This window comes from Melospiza melodia, chromosome 1 (assembly GCF_035770615.1).
Source record: "Melospiza melodia melodia isolate bMelMel2 chromosome 1, bMelMel2.pri, whole genome shotgun sequence".
Taxonomy (NCBI): domain Eukaryota; kingdom Metazoa; phylum Chordata; class Aves; order Passeriformes; family Passerellidae; genus Melospiza; species Melospiza melodia.
The window spans coordinates 82,784,297-82,800,622 of NC_086194.1; the positions used below are offsets into that span (position 1 = coordinate 82,784,297).

The window sequence follows — 16,326 nt, forward strand, 5'->3', positions numbered from 1 at the left end:
TAACTTGTGTTTTCATTCCTTCTGCGATGTCCTGCTGATTTTTCTGCCTTTGCACACAGCACAGACAACATGAATTGACAAATTACTTTGGTATTTTTGTTCATTTTACTTTAATTCACTAGATTTTCCATGCATTAAGGCACCTGAGGGTAACTTGAAGTTGCAAAATGATTTATGTTTAAAAATGCTAAACCTAGAAATGTTTTTGAAAAACAGCAGGTTTCCTTTTGGAACTTCAACACTCTAAAATTGCAGTACTTGTAAGACATTTCAATAATTCCCCCACATGAATGAGAACTTTCCCAAGCCCATAGCCATTGAACTCATGCTTGTTCCAATCAAGAAAGGGACTGATCATTTCCACATCTTACCTGCTTGCTGTCTTTGTTGATCATGGAAAAAAATTGTATACTTCAGTCCAGCTCTGGGTACAGTTTAGCTTCCTGAGCCATAATCTGCTGCATTTTAGTCTACATTCCACACTTGTCTTGTCAAACAGCTCCCAGAAAGACACTTTAAAGGAAAGGCACCCCTCTTACAAGTAAATGACCATGGCCATGTTCCAAAGGAAGCTTATTCCAACATGACATGACCTTAATGAGCTACTCTTTTCTCATGGCTCTTTTTTGATATAAAATAGTCAAAGCTCACTCTGCACATGGTATTATGTACCAAAGGTGGAAAATATAGGCTGCATTTTTAGCTCATTCCTTTAAAATAAAGACTTCACTACTGTGAGAAAAGTGGATCACACAACTATTTCTAGAACAAAACAAGACCTTAAAACACGAGAAGATAAATCTCACAGCTAGCTAAGAGGTGTGTTGGCAGGAAGCCTAAACCTTGCCAAGGGCTGTTCAGCACAATAACACCTGATGTTAAGGAACCCAAATTACCCTGGGCAGCAGCAGATGCAGGTGCTATAGCATGGTGCTCTAAGGGGGGCATTTCACCCTGCTCTTGAGCACAGACAAATTTTCGAGGCGTTCCAAGGGTCAGCTGCTCCCTTCACTTCACTGAAGACTTAATGATCAGTGTGAATAATTTCAATATGCAAAGTAGTGATGAGTGATTTATCAGTCTTTTGGGAAAAGTCCCATTACATTAGGAACAAGGTCAAGTAGCCTGTTTCAGCCAGGCTATGCTACAACAACACACAAATAACTCCAACTCATTCTGATGATTAATGTGGATAGAATTTGTTTTGTTGACAGAATTTGGAAAAATCCCAGAAACTCCTCCTCCTTTGAGTCTTAAGCCTGCTTGATATTCCAGAAATAGCAGGCACAGTACGACTCAGTGCTTTTCTGTCCCTACATACAGCTTCATACGCAAAACACGAGTTATTCAAATGAGCAAACACAGACTGATTGCTTCTGTCTTAGTCACTCAAAATCCAAAGCCAACCATGAACAAAACATCTTGCACAACACCATGCAACTGAAGTTTCAAAGCATGCTGCAAATATTAACTGATTTACCTTCAGCAGCCACATATTAAATATGCACCCTTCCCTACACCAATTCCTTTTCATCTTATAAATGTAGACAAGTAGTTTCAGAATTTCCATAACTCGATCAAGCCACACAGGATGCCTATGCAAACAAGCCAAGATCCTAGCCAAGCTGTCCCTGCCTTCAGGCCTGTCCCTGAACACAAAGCCATTGCCTAGATTCATATGCATATGCACTATTTCAGTCTACATCCTTTAGAGGCCAGGTAGGTGATATAAACTTTTGACAAGTTTAAAGGCAATCACAAAACACAACTTTTCAGTAATTTGGGTAGCACAGCAAATGAAAAGACTGAACAGCAGAACAAATTAACTCCTTTCTATGGGACAAGGTTAAAAAAAAATTAAAAATCCTTCCTCCCCACCCCCCCCCAAAAAAAAAAACTAACCCAAATAGATATAATAGCTCTAACTCCCCATGTGTGCTCAAACACAGCTCTTGCAGATGTGCTACCAGCTGTCTCAGAACATCTATTGAAGTCTAACTACGGCCTTAGAAGGATGACAGCTGATGGGTGAGCTCCAAGAGAATCTCCAGATTTCACAGGACTCACTGAAAAACAAAAACAACTGCATTCTCATTTTGATACAACACTTCAGAAATCTCCACTTGCTTTATCTGTAGTCTCAGAATTAGCCTGACCTGGTAAAATTGATTAAAGAGGATTCAGTTGTTCTGCAGATCAGAGTTTCTAAAAAATGGCTGAAATGTAAGTCAAACTGCTGATGTTGAGATGGGCAAGACACAAACTGCAAGTCAGAAAAGTCATCTAAACTATTGATTTGAAAATATCACATACTGTGAAGCAAAAAACACATGCTTCAGGTAAAAAGCTACTGCAGTCAAGCATAAGCAGGTATTTCATATGATGATAGCAAAGGCATTGGTAAATGAAAAATGAAAAATCTATGTTTTCCACTATACATCATATGAATTTGCTGTAAACAGCAATAAGTAGTTCAGAATCAAGAAAGATTGACTGGAACCTGCCCCAGGAATGTAATTTTAACCTCTTTGAGGTGCTACATTATGACAAATCTCACGTATATAAATGCTTCTATCTACAGAGCTAATAGAATGTAAATGGCTCTTCCTCACCATGTCTATGGGAGAGAACAGAGAAAATATGAATTGATGCTTATTCAGTCCCATCATATACACAAGTTCAACCTGTTGGGCTAAGGAACAGAAAAGAGAAACCAAGGGCACTCATAAAATGCAGTTGCATCACTTGAATTACCTACCCAGAGGAGCCTCTTGCACTTCTAGGCGCTGTAAACCACAACTAAATCCAGCAACATGAAACTCAAAGCAGAGAAGTAGAAGATTCTCAAGCACAACACAATCCCCAAGCAAATGGGGAAGAAATATCTTTGCTTTATTTCCAGTATAATATAAAATGGATCTTGGGTAATTAACATTATTTCATTTATTATTTAAGGCATAAAGTGAGCATCTCTACTCCACAGATTTCTTACTTTTTCAGTACATCTAATTCTGTACAAGTTGACCCATGGCAGTGAACTTCCACATTTCCACAACTTTCTAATCTCCATTCATTTTCACAACAGCCAGGATTAGAACTTTGCTATAGTCTGCAAAAGAAACCTAAATTTTATTCCTGTATTTGTTTCACAATCTTTTTCCTCCAAGTTCCATCTGCATTAAGTTGTACCTAGAAGCCATTTATTGATTTCAAATGCCTTGCTTCCACTTATTTCTCCTGGTACCTAATGCCACAGGGAATATGGATTCAGGTTTTAGCTATCACTTTTAAAAGAGTTAAAATTATAAGCTATTTGAGCCAGATATGTCTAAACACTTATTAAATTGTAGCTTCCGGCTACTTATTGACTTTTTCAGAACTACCTTCACACCTCATCTATTTTCTACTTTATCAGTTTTCTGAAAAGAAGGAGATATGGGCTTAAGGTATCATACCCAGCAGCCAGATAAGCCTCTGCTGTGTTAATTCCCAACCATCATCCCCAGTTCAGACTATCAGCAAAATGTAGTGCTTGTGAAAACTCCAGACTAAGCACAGCAGAAATTAAAGCTCACTCTTTACACACACAACCAGTAAATGCAGCACAGCAATCAGCAGCACAAGCTTCTTCACAAAATCCCACCAACAAGTTAGGAAAAAGCTTCATCTGGAAACATTTAGGACAAAGTAGCAGATCTACTTATATGCCCAGCAGAGTAAGGAAGCCTGTTCATGGCAGAGGAGTAAAGATGAGCTGGGAAAGAAAGGCAAAGAAAGCATAGTCAGGTGTGCAAAGGTTGTATCCCAGCCCCTTTCTCCATGCCCTGACTCATGCAGAGCAGACACACCAGCCCATGCAGCTGCTACAGAGGAATGCCTAGAGAGGCTGAATAGTTCTGTACCAACGCTGAGATACCCATTACAGCCTCACACGTTATTTCTGTACAGTGTCTCCTGTCAATCCTGAGTGCAGGTTTGATACCCTTGTTAGAGGCAGTTTTGTTAAATTACCATCATTTGCACAAAAAAAAGCACCAGAAAATATTCTTCCAGTACAGTATTGCACGCAATAAGAGAAGCCTATTTTGAAACTTTCAGCAGCACTTACAAGTGCTGAAGTTAAAACGTGCCAGTTTTGCATAGGAAAATTTAACTTTATGGCCTCAGAGTGGTTCAGTTTCATCAAGCACAAACCAGTTTGAACATTAGTTTGAGACATGTATTATTTGATGTAACAGCAGCTCCCAAAAATAAAAGGAACATTTTGACAAACAAGAGAAGGTGGGTGAGGATCCATTTTCTCATCTTATTTGGCAGCCACATCTCAGGATTTCAAGGACTGTCACAAGGAGTGATGCTGGTGTATTACAGCAGGCAGAGCCGCACTTTAAATGTGCACAGTACTGTCTAGCAGTTCTCAATTTCCTTCAAGGAAAAGGCAGAGGATTTGCTGGAAGAGCTCCATAGGTCAGAAGGAGTCAAATCTTTTTGGGATGTTATCTTCTTCCTACCCCAGGCTCCACACTGGGAGTATCTTCCTTTGGCTGGACTTAGCTTTGTCTTTCCTACTTTGAAGGCAAGGTAAAGAGCAACCACACAAAACCTACATTTCATTACACACCTCAAGGTATTGAAAAAACCATTTTGACCTTTCTCCTTTCTGAAAATTGAAGATACTTCACTTCCTTACTTTTAAGACTTCAAGGCCCGTAGTTATCCACAATTTAATTTATGTTTTCTGATGTGAGAGGGATCTTTATACAAATTTCTCTTTTTTGTTTGTCAGTGACAGGAGTTTAATCTGGTGTCTCCCATGATCACTAGCCTTTCTTTGTATATTTATATCTTATGATTTCACCTTTTTCTTGCTTTCAAAGATGAATTTTTAAAAATAGCATATCAAGTTCCTACAAGTCACATAGCCCATCCCACTCTGGCACATTATCTGCCCAAGTGTTTGATACTGACATTATTTTTTTAGAAAGCTTTTGGTGAACTCTAGTGGTAAATCTTTAAAAAAAAAGTCAAAAATCAAAAGCAAACTACTTTTTTATTTAATATACACTTTGCAGAAGTAAAAATGCTTATGACTGTAAACTCCCTTGGCTAAAGGGTTATGGTCACTTCCAGTAGGGAAAGACATTATTACCTTTAGTATTTTAAACATTTTAGAAGAGAAAAATCCAACAGCAATTAATAAGAAGTTGCTAGATACAAGGGGAAGGGTGGCAGACAGAGGATACCAGGAGGCCCATGTCTACATGGAAAGCCTAGACTACCTACCTTCAGTCCATAAAGTTACAGATTTGTAACCAAGGGCATTGGTTTGTAATTAGTCTTTATTTATTTCAACTGGCCTTGAAACCATGACCCTGAAAAACAGTACTAGCTCTAAGTACATTAACAGACCCCTTTAGGTAAGGAAAGTTTAAAAAAGTCATCTCTGAGTGCCATCCTGTCTGGATGCATCCAGCCAGATAGAGGAACACAAGTTTTAATTCAGCTTTAGGGTCATCAGCACAGCTGGGCAGGATCTAAATTGAAATACAGCTGGTAATCCAAGCTATGAACACAGCATGGCTCACCCAGCAAAAGACAACCTGGAATCACCAAGGTCTCCCAAAGTGCAGGTAGAGCAGATGGCTTCCTGTCTTTGAAATCACTTCATCTCCATTTCAGGTTCATCCACACATTTAACCTTTATAATGTACAGAAGTTAGCTGCCACAAAGTGCCTAACCCTTTACTAAAGATGCCACTCTAAGGTCTTCCAACTAAAATACTAAAATTGAACTCAGATAAAAGTATTTACAACTGTTCTAAAACCAGGAAAATAAAGATAGCCTGAGACTACCATGTTAGGTTCACATTTTCATGTTGTCCTCTTCCTCAGTCTCACCAGCTCTGTCTCTGCTAGCATCCCTTTAAAATTCTGTCAACACAGATATTTAGCCAGCAAGGCTGCAATTTAGATTGAATTTAAGCTCTATAAAGCTAAGTTTAATGTTTAGCACATAAGACAATATACAGCACCATGCCTACTGCTCCAGTGGCCCTTCCCTTACTAAAAATCAGTTATCACCACAAAGTAACAAGTACTTTACAGCACCTACTTGTAACTGTGGAAGAGAAAAGCTATTACATTCTTTCAAAGGTTAAGTGTAGAGAACAAAATGTGTGGTCTTGATGTAAATAAAAATTAAAAGTCTTCCAAATGCAGGAGAAGAGAATACAACATCCTTTAGTTGGATTTAAATCAGATTCCTAAGAATTCTGTCATGTGAAAATCCTTTACAGTTACTGTCACATTCCATCTGACTCCAGGAAACTCTGTGATGCTTTCCAACAGATCCAGAGAACTCGTTAAGAGAACATTTCTCCTCTCCTGGATGAGGAATCACAGGGGCCAGAATGAGCTACATGCAGTGCATGGACAATTGACTAATACCCACATAAAAAGAAGTGGTCTAATAGTAGCTAGATATTGCTAACCACAGTCTTCCATCAAAAGATCTTTACAGTAATTTTTAATAATTTAGTTCACAAACCAAACAGCCATGGCAGGGAGAGAGGGTTTATACATGTAATGGTAGTGGTGAAGAGGCAACTGTAATGGAGAGGGAACAAAGGCAGTATACAGACTGACAGAAAAAAATCAGGAAATAAAAACACTAAAAGCACTACCAGTCCAGGACAATTTCCAACTGTATTTTTTCACATTTGAAAGCAAAGTATTTGTTACATCCTAGATACAAACTGCCAATTTGCTTCTTAAAAATGGCAGACACTTTATCACCAAAAAAAGGAAATAAATCAAAAGAAAAGTTTGTTTGTTGTTTCCACCAAGTCTGGATTTAATAAGGGAAAAAAATAAAAATAAAATATCTATACTCAAATTTACAATAATATATTCAGAAAACAAACATCACAGCACTTTCATAGAGTCATTCAGGTTGGAAAAGGCCTCTAAAATCTTAAGAGGTCTTAGTACTGCCAAATCCATCACTAAACCATGTCACTTTAGTGCCACACCTATGAGCCTTTTAAATGCCTCCAGGGATGGTGACTCAATCACTTCCCTGGGTTGCCTGGTCTGGTCCTTGACAGCCCTTTCTGTGAAGAAACTTTTCCTAATATCTAATCTAATCCTCCCCCGGTAAAACTTGAGACCATTCTGTCTTGTCCTGTTGCTGCTTGCCTGGAAGAAGAGACCGGCCCCCACCTGGCTACAGCCTCCTTTCAGGCAGTCATAGTGAGGGACAAGGTCCCTTCTGATCCTCCCTTTCTCCAGGCTGAACACCCCCAGCTCCCTCAGCTGCTCCTCATCAGGCTTGTGCTCCAGACCCTTCCTCAGCCTTGCTGCCCTTCTCTGGACACGCTCCAGCCCCTCAATGTCTTTGTTGTGGTGAGGGACCCAAACCTGGATAAAGGACTTGAAGCACAGCCTCACCAGTGCTGAGTACAGGGGACAATCATTGTCCTGCTCCTGCTGGCCACACCATTGCTGACACAGGCCAGGATGCCATTGGCCTTTTGGCCACTGGGGCACTGCTGCTCCTGTTTGGCTACTGGTGTTGACCAGCACCCCCAGGTCCTCTTTTCCTGGGCAGCTTTCCAGCCATTCTGCCCCCAGCCTGGAGCACTGCCTGGGGTTGCTGTGGCTGAAGTTAAGTTCAACTTCATACAACTTGCCTCAGCCCATCCATCCAGCCTGTCCAGATGCCTCACCAGAGCCTTCCTACCCTCCAGCAGATTGACACTCCCACACAGCTTGGCCCTCGAACTGACTGAGGATGCACTTGATCCTCTTGTTCAGATCATTGATAAAGGTTTTTATCAGGACTGGCCCCAATCCATCCCTGGGGAACAGCGCTTGTGATCAGCCATCAGCAGGACCAAACTCCCTTAGTTACCAACTCTCTGGGCAGAGAGTTCCTAATCCAGCACAAGAGTGCGTTCATCTAAAGCATGAGCAGGCAGCTTCTCTAGGAGAATGCTATGGGAGTCTTTACTGCAGCCTAGACAGACAACATCCACAGCCTATCCCTCACCCTCTAAAGGGGTCACTTGCTCAGAGAAGGTGAGTGCCTCTGACAGCTCCTTCAGCACCCTCAGACGGATCCCACCCAACCCAACAGACTTATGTCCACATGGCACAGCAGGCTACTGACCATTTCCCCTTGGATTATGGGAGCTTCATTCTGCTCTCTGTCCCTGTTTTCTCTCTCAGGAGGCTGGGTACACTGAGCTTAACTGATCTGACTGTTAAAGACTAAGCAAAGAAAGCATTAAGGACCTCAGCCTTCTCCTCACCCTTTATTTGTTTACAGGCTTTATTTGTTACAAGCTTTTAGGAGCTGTTAATCATCACTGGGTCCTGCAAGCACACACAGTGTATTTTCCATTAATCATCTGGCACTTAATACACAATGTTGCAAGTGGCTTTGAACCAATACATTTTGCCAATACTTCTAAGTTGTAATACCAACAAAGCATGTACTTCATTGCAGAGTTTCTTGCACTTGCCACACCTGAAGCTCCTTTATCAGGCCCCCCACCTGCAGCCCAGGTGTTTTCAGTGTCCACACCCCCAACAACCCATCCATGCCAGGACTCCCATCATCTCTCAGTACAAAACCAACTTTCAGCTCCAAGAACATCAGCAGACTTTGTCAACTTTTGTCCAAGCTCCACAAGAGCCCTGAGATAAGCCCCAAACCTTTGTAGCTCTCAGACTGCCCCACAGAGGGTGACTTCACTTCTCCTGGACTCTCCAGCCCACTGCACCCTGCCCTGCCTGTACCCCCAGGCAGCAGGTAAAACCTCCAGCTACACTCAAATCCAGAAGCCCTGCACAGCCTGGTATTCCTGATGCTAAGTAATGCATTTTTGTCCCATTTTGTGCAATCCTTAAAATGACAATTGATATGGGATCATCAAAAATCAATATTACAATTGCTGTACTTGATTTTAAACTGCACCAGTCCAAACTCCCCAAGAAATGTGAACTCTTAAACACAGAGCACAATTACATCCTCAGATCAAAGCAAACACTCAAGATAACAGGTGTAATTTCTTCAAAAATGTCCTGCACAAAAGGACATTAATTATTCACAACTTAGCCGGTGTTATTAAGTAGAAACAAGTTCAATCTACAGCAGATGGATTGAAGAAACTATTTTTTGAACACTGTTTAAAAAAACCTAAACTTAAATGTTTGAAGCTCCTAATACCTCATTTTTTGCTGAGGTTACTTGAGATCCAGCATTACATTTACTTTCAAAAGCAATATTCAGCACTTATGGCAAATAGATTATTAGCCCCTTTTCAAAACTTTGAATGATTTCTTATCTTTCTGTCCCCTACTATCTTTTCACAGAATCAATATACAGTTATCTTCTTTCCTTAAAAATAGAAGTTAATATTAAAGGTAAAGCCTTACTTTAGTGTCAGAAAAGAAACAGCTGCTTCACTTTTCTTACACTTTCTGATTTGTTGAAGTCCTAGCTAAGGACATTTAATGAAGATCTCTATTCTTTCAAACAGGGTGTAACTTCAAGAAATTCTTGCAAGGCTTAAACTATTCAAAAGGTTAAGGCACACACTAAAAAGGTACAGATCAGTCATCATTAAGCTCAGGCTGAAGATTTAAATTAAGTAGGGGCAAAAAATGTCCATCACAAATACATGAAAGATGACACCAACAGCTCCTGAATTTTCACAAGGTCTCTGAGATTAGGGAGGAAGCAGACTCAGGTTAAGACCATGTTTAGGAAGCACACAGTAAAATCACAGAAGGGTACATTTTTTCAACAGATCCACAACAAAACCCATACAAAATTAACAACTGGAAACAAGTGCCAATAGCATATATAAACAGGTATGTTTACTGACCCATCCATTTGAAACAAATGGTTAGTGAAAAAAACAATTAAGTGGTAGAATTTAATTGCTTAAAACCATTTACAAAAGCAGTAAAAGCCACACGTAACATCCCATTCCACTGGCACACAGAAGTATTCTGAGAAGTATGAAGAATGGAGTATTTACTAGAAAATAAACTTGTAAAATCTCTGTCAAATGCAGATATTCTACATATTCCACCCTTGATTTCACAGGAAGATTTCAGTTTCAACATAGGCATTTAAGGGGGTCTCCATTGTACTACAGAAGCAAATTTGATATACACTATTAGAATGACTGCCTCAAAGAGGGAAACTTATCACATCTGTTTCAAGCAGATGTATATTAAACACCAGTACGTCTGAAAAAGTGGGCAATATTCCTTTAAAAAGTCACTATTCATAGATGTTTTTGACTTAATTTTAATAGTACACTGCAAATCATAGGTAATGAAGTTTTCAAGTTGCTTTTGTTTCCTTATTTGCTAATTGTACATCTAGTGTCCTTTTTACCATGCATGAAAATATTAAAGGAATCTTACAAGCAGAAGTAATCCTAGCTGGTAATTATATTTGTTTCCCACACATATAAAAAAATCTCAATATATGTACAAATAATCAACATATGCCAGTCTAGAGATAAAGTACAATATGAGCTATAAGGTTGCTTGGTTTTTTTAATCCCTTCAAAGAAACTGCCACTGCATTTGAAAGAAAAATTCTATATGACCCTTAAATCCTTTATTTTTACACATTTATTACCACAAGAGACAGTCATTAGCCAGAATATTATCTTCAGTGCATTTTGTATTATTTTCTGATGGCTTAAATAAAGTCTGAATACACATGTATCTTCTGTTTTTTCAATACACTGGTTTTGTTCAAAGTGTATACAAACATGCCATGTCATGGTCAGTGTCCTCAGCCTCACAACACAAAGCACTACCAGAAATACTTTGTAAAGCTACTCTACAACTATATGGGCAACTAAAGTAGCCTTGCAAGAAATGTATTCTCACTGTGATTAAGAACTAATGATGAAAAACTGAAACTGGTAGAATTTTAATTATACCAGACTGGTATAGTGAATTTAACCTGAAAGATAAATAAATGTTTATTTGCAAAAATGGTCATGCCATTCAGGGTATAGTAAGGTCCATAAGCAAATGGGAAACTGATTTTTTGCCTACCAGACTTCTCAGGAAATTGAATTAACACAAACTAATATAAAGCATATAGCTTTCAGATATATAAGTACCACCTTACTAGGGGGAAGATTTCATAGAGCAATGACATAGTATGAATTACTTCCGTCAGGAAGAAAGCAGGTTTCTGACCAATCTTTGAGAACTGAGGACTCTTAGCAACCCAAAGGACTAGAAGACTTGTCCAATAATGCCTACAACTCTATTTCATCAGCACCCTGAGCTACCCAGCATACAGCAGTATTTGCAGAATTTTAACAGAGAGGCACTGACCAGCAATGCCTACCTGACAAAAGCCAAAACAGCCACCATGCCACGCCCTGCAATCACCCAAGTGAGACAGTTCATCAGCTTTGGAAGCCACATCAGCTACCACACATGCCATGGAAAAGCAAGCCTCTTGTGCCCCTCCACAAGAGAAGTTCAAATCTGCATTTATGAGAAATAAGCTAAACTCTCTTCTTCCCCCAAAGAGAACCCTTTTATCATCCCTTATCATTGGCCCCACCATAAATTCCACTGTCCTTTTTTTCAGGGATATGTGACTAAGCAGCCATTCTCAACCTTTATTTACCTTTGAAGTCAGCTGGTTTTATTTCAGACCTTATGTCTGTGTATGCAAAAGCACATCTGCTACTTCAATTCTTATGCAATAAAACAGAATCAGCCTTACCCATAAATGTTGTACAGTTTATAGTCTTTTCTGGGGTGTATGTTCCAAATCTTGTGTTAGCACTTTCAAAGGTAATTAACCACCTTGGAATGAAAATAAAAACAGCAACAGCCACCAAGACTCCTCACAAAAGATGTGGTCCAATCTGGTGGGGCACTCACCAAATCATACAGCATCCCAGAAAGATACAGTGGTCTTTAAAAATTTACGAAATATTATTAGATTAAAACCAGTGTTTAGCTACTATTACATGAAAACAGCAAATTCTCTTAGACCCAATCTTAAAACCATACTCCTATTCTCCTATGGCTTTTCTGTCATATGAAATTAGTATTATAAGATCCCAGAATGTTGCTGAGCTTTGGGTATGTAGTTCTCATAATTAATGAAGCAGTTCACAAATGTCAAGAACAGGTTGGTATTTGCTCCAGATAATCTGTCTCCTGCCTTCCAAAGATCTGACATTACATCAGTTTAAAACACATCGTGGAATATTATGTCACAAGTCAAGCTGTGAAACACATTACAATTCAACAGGATATTGCTTCTGACAATGTAAATTGATTCTTGAATGCTAAAACAATCCCATTCTGCCCCCAACAAACTCAAGAGCTGATGGACATAAGACAATGAATGTATTTTTGGGTTTAAGTGGAAAGATTCTAAGCCACATATACTGACTGTCATGTAAATGCACACCAACTCTACAGTAAATGACAAAAATTGATTTGGAGCAAAAATATATTGAATACTAAAATTCAAGTTGCCTTTCACCAGGTAAATATTAATCAGTTTTCTTTCTTTCTCTCCCATACTAAAAATACACACATAGTGCATTCCTGCTTTAGACCCTTACAAAAAAACAAAACAGGATAGACTTATTACACTAAAAATACATCAAAACATAGTAGGTAGTTAAGAGCCTCCTTGCTGACTGTTTGTTTTTGTTGGGGTCTTTTTTTTGTGGGAAAAGTACAAAAATACACACAATACTTTTGCTGGGTAAAGGTTGTTACCTTGATGCAGCAGAAACACATCTTCCAATCTGACTTCTATATAAAGAAAACAATGCATGGAAGACACAGCACAAGAGTTTCTCCCATAGCTAAAAATCAACAGAAAGTTGGGTATGAAAAGGACCTCTGGAGGTCATCTGGTCCAAATCCTTTGATCCAGAAGGACCACCCACAGCCAACTGCCCAGGACCATGTCCAAATGGCTTTTAAATATCTGCAGGCATGGAGACACCACCACCACCCTGGGCAACCTGTGCACCTTCACAGTAAAAGAAGTGGCTTCTGGTGCTCAGAAGGAACCTGCTGTGTCACTGTGGGCCCATGGGCTCCTGGCCTGTCACTGGGCATCACTGAAGAGAGTCTGGCTCCAGTCCCATTGCACCCTTCCTTAAGGTATTTAATACACATTGATGAGATTCCTCTGAACCTTCTCTTTGCCATGTTGAATAATCCCAGCTTTCTCAGCTTCTCCTCATAGGAGAGACAACCCAGTCCCTTAATTGTCTTCATGGTCCTTCATTGGAGTGTCGCCATTATGTCCATGTCACTCTGCTGGGCAGCCCAAACTGGACACAGCCCTCCAGGTGCGCCCTCACCAGTGCTGGGGAGGGCAGAGGATCCACTTAAGAACCTACACATTTTGAAATCAGGTTCATTACCTACACAATTCTTTTAATTACATATCTACAGTGTAAAAAAAAGCCTTAAAAGCTATAACAATAATTAAAATGCAGTTTCAATCATATACCTATAATGAAAAGTGGAACTGCTACTTAGCATCAAGAAGCAGATGCTAAACACCACAGAAAAAATAATCTCCATTACGGTGTTCTGACTGAAAGAGGTGACTTCTACTGAGACAGCTTTCAAAGCTACTGTTACTCTCTTCCTACAGTCTGGATATCCAAGTTGCTTGTAAAACAGATCCCAGGCAGCCCAATGTTTTAAAAGAAACTAGTCACAAGCTAAACAAAATGCAATGTAAATTGTCCCACCTCTGGCACCAGAGTCCCCAGCGAAAAACCAGATACTCTGAAGTGGACCAAGGTGCTTGCAATGCTCACAAAGCCACTTTCAGCAGGCAATGGGAGATTATTATTTTTACCTTTCTCACTCTCCAGGAGAGATAAGCTATAGAGCTAAAATCCACAATACAGGTTTGGTCTATATGGTGATAAATTCAAAAGCCCTGCTCAGCTTCTCTTCCAGAAGATTTAAAATTTTACACAGTGCAGAGGATAAAGGCAAGCAGTAACACCTTTTAAAAGGCCAGATAATGATTTTTAATTTGTAGAACAGTATTCAGACAAGAAAGAATATGAGGCAGACTAGAACAGGGTCTTTATCCTTGTGACCTTCTGTGGACACTTTGCACCACTGGAGAATGAGTTCAAAAACACCAAGGAGACAATACATGTAAGGAAGCACAAACCAGCTCCCAAAACATTGCCTGACTACAGGTGTGATGCCCACAGGCTTTAAACACAAAGTGCTTAGGCATCTGAGGAGAAGGAATTTAAACCAAGGTCTATCCCAAAGAATAGCCTCCCTATAAAAACCAGAGTTTTGTGCTTACCCTAATCCTACTGTTAACAAATTTTGCCTACTATGACACCTATCTATATGTCTCCATTTAAATATACTGTGCAAATGTAACTGGCACAAATGACACAAATAATTCAATGAAGTGCCTGGAATCCAGCACTTTTGGTTGTGACACTTCTCCCATGCACACAGAATGGCAAGCCAAGGAGCCTGGTCACAGTTAGTAAAAGGAGTCAGTTGAGAAAATCAGCAGAAACAGAACAAAATAAGGCTCTGATGATTTTTGGTCAACTTTCTCATTCACTGCTGCTATTATTTTTAGTACAACCAAGATAATGAAACATTTTTAAACTCCCTTTTTAATAACATCTTTTACACATACTGTGCTCATGTGCCCAGAAACACTGCTACCTGATCACTAAAAAAGACTATCAATCTGTACAAGAGTGATTCTAAAATCTCAGTAGTAAAACCAGCATTTTTTACTACAGATATGAAAATTATTTCTGGAATCACTAACAATGACTTTCATATACAGAAGTTAAAGAACATCTCTTGGAGAAAATGCATATTTATCTGTTTTGTAATAAGTTTCAAAACACATTTCCCCTTCAAGGTACACCAATAGACTACATAATATTCTTTCTCCTGTATAATCAGATCTACTTTGAATTTCTGATGTTCATACAGTGTTGACACCAACCAATGTAATGAAAAAGTTATTTTTTCCTGTTAATCACTTAAACAGGGAAAATAAATTAATATTTCAAGATCAGCATGAGCATGTGAAAAAAGGAAAGTTACTTTCTTTGAACTTAGTCATATGAACTCCAAGTATGTATTCAAAGACAAAATATGCAAACCACAGGCAAAGTTCAGGCTTTCAAACAGAGCTTATTGTTCTGCCTAGTGCAGTGTGTAAAGCTAAAGAAACATGCAGCCATCAGCAACAGCAGTAAATCATTGTGTAAAACCAACCACTTCATTCCTTACAGAAATTCCTTGGTCCTCTCTCCTACTCACAGGCCAGTTCTGGCCCACACACACAATTTACATTTTATTTACACACTGAACAGACTTGGGGCACAGCTTTACAACGCTTCCCTCAAGTAGCAGCTTCCCTCTTTCTCGTACCACCCTTTCACGGGAATGATAGCACTATAAAGATTAGCCAGATATTTGTCCTGGGATAAAAAAAAAATCACCAGGCCAAAGGACTGCCTCTGTTGGTGCAGCACATCTGCACTGGCCCAGCTGGGCAGGCAGGGGAGCACAACAGCAGCTGCTCACACTGGCATTGCTGCCTGCAGCAACAGATGTGCAGCCAAAGCAGGGGCAATCACTTTCCAACGCCATGAAGATGCTGGGACAGGGACTGGAAACTACAATAATGTTTTTAAAAGTTGACTGTCCAACATTAATATGCTAGTAGGCAAATTAGTTACTGTTTAGGAGGTACACAAGTACATTACCAAAGTAATAAATTTACCATAATTTAGAATTTACTGAAAGCAAATCAAGCTCAAAAAGAACTAGTCACATGCAAGTGGCTGGATTATTTTGGCATGCAGAGATAGGATTTTTACACACATGTTGTGGAACTACAGAGCACCACACAGTGAAATTTGTTAGTGACTTGACAGTCAGGCTTCAACTGCAATTATTTTCCACCAGTCTTTGAAAAAGTGTAGGATTTTAGTAAGTTTTCAAAGATTTGACTAATATCAATTCAAGCCTGTAGATTTGGAAGAACAATGAATATTGATTATGCTTCAAAAGGAAGCCAAAATTAACTAGGAAATATTCTGAACACAAATGGCAATTTACTGTCAAGAACACAACAAATCGACAGCTCACGCTATCAGTCATGAACATGGCAATGAATCAGTGCTTCTGCAGCAAATGAATGGAAGAACCCAGGGAGAAAAAAAGAAAACTACAACAAAACTCACACACACCAACACAAACTATCACCTATATCTATTT

General features: G+C 39.4%; 1 protein-coding gene across 1 annotated transcript in view; it reads right to left on the reverse strand.

Annotated features, from left to right (window-relative positions):
• The window catches only part of CDKAL1 (CDK5 regulatory subunit associated protein 1 like 1), a 388,757-nt gene that overhangs the window by 328,797 nt on the left and 43,634 nt on the right, over positions 1–16,326 (reverse strand). The gene's annotated exons all lie outside the window — the stretch shown is intronic.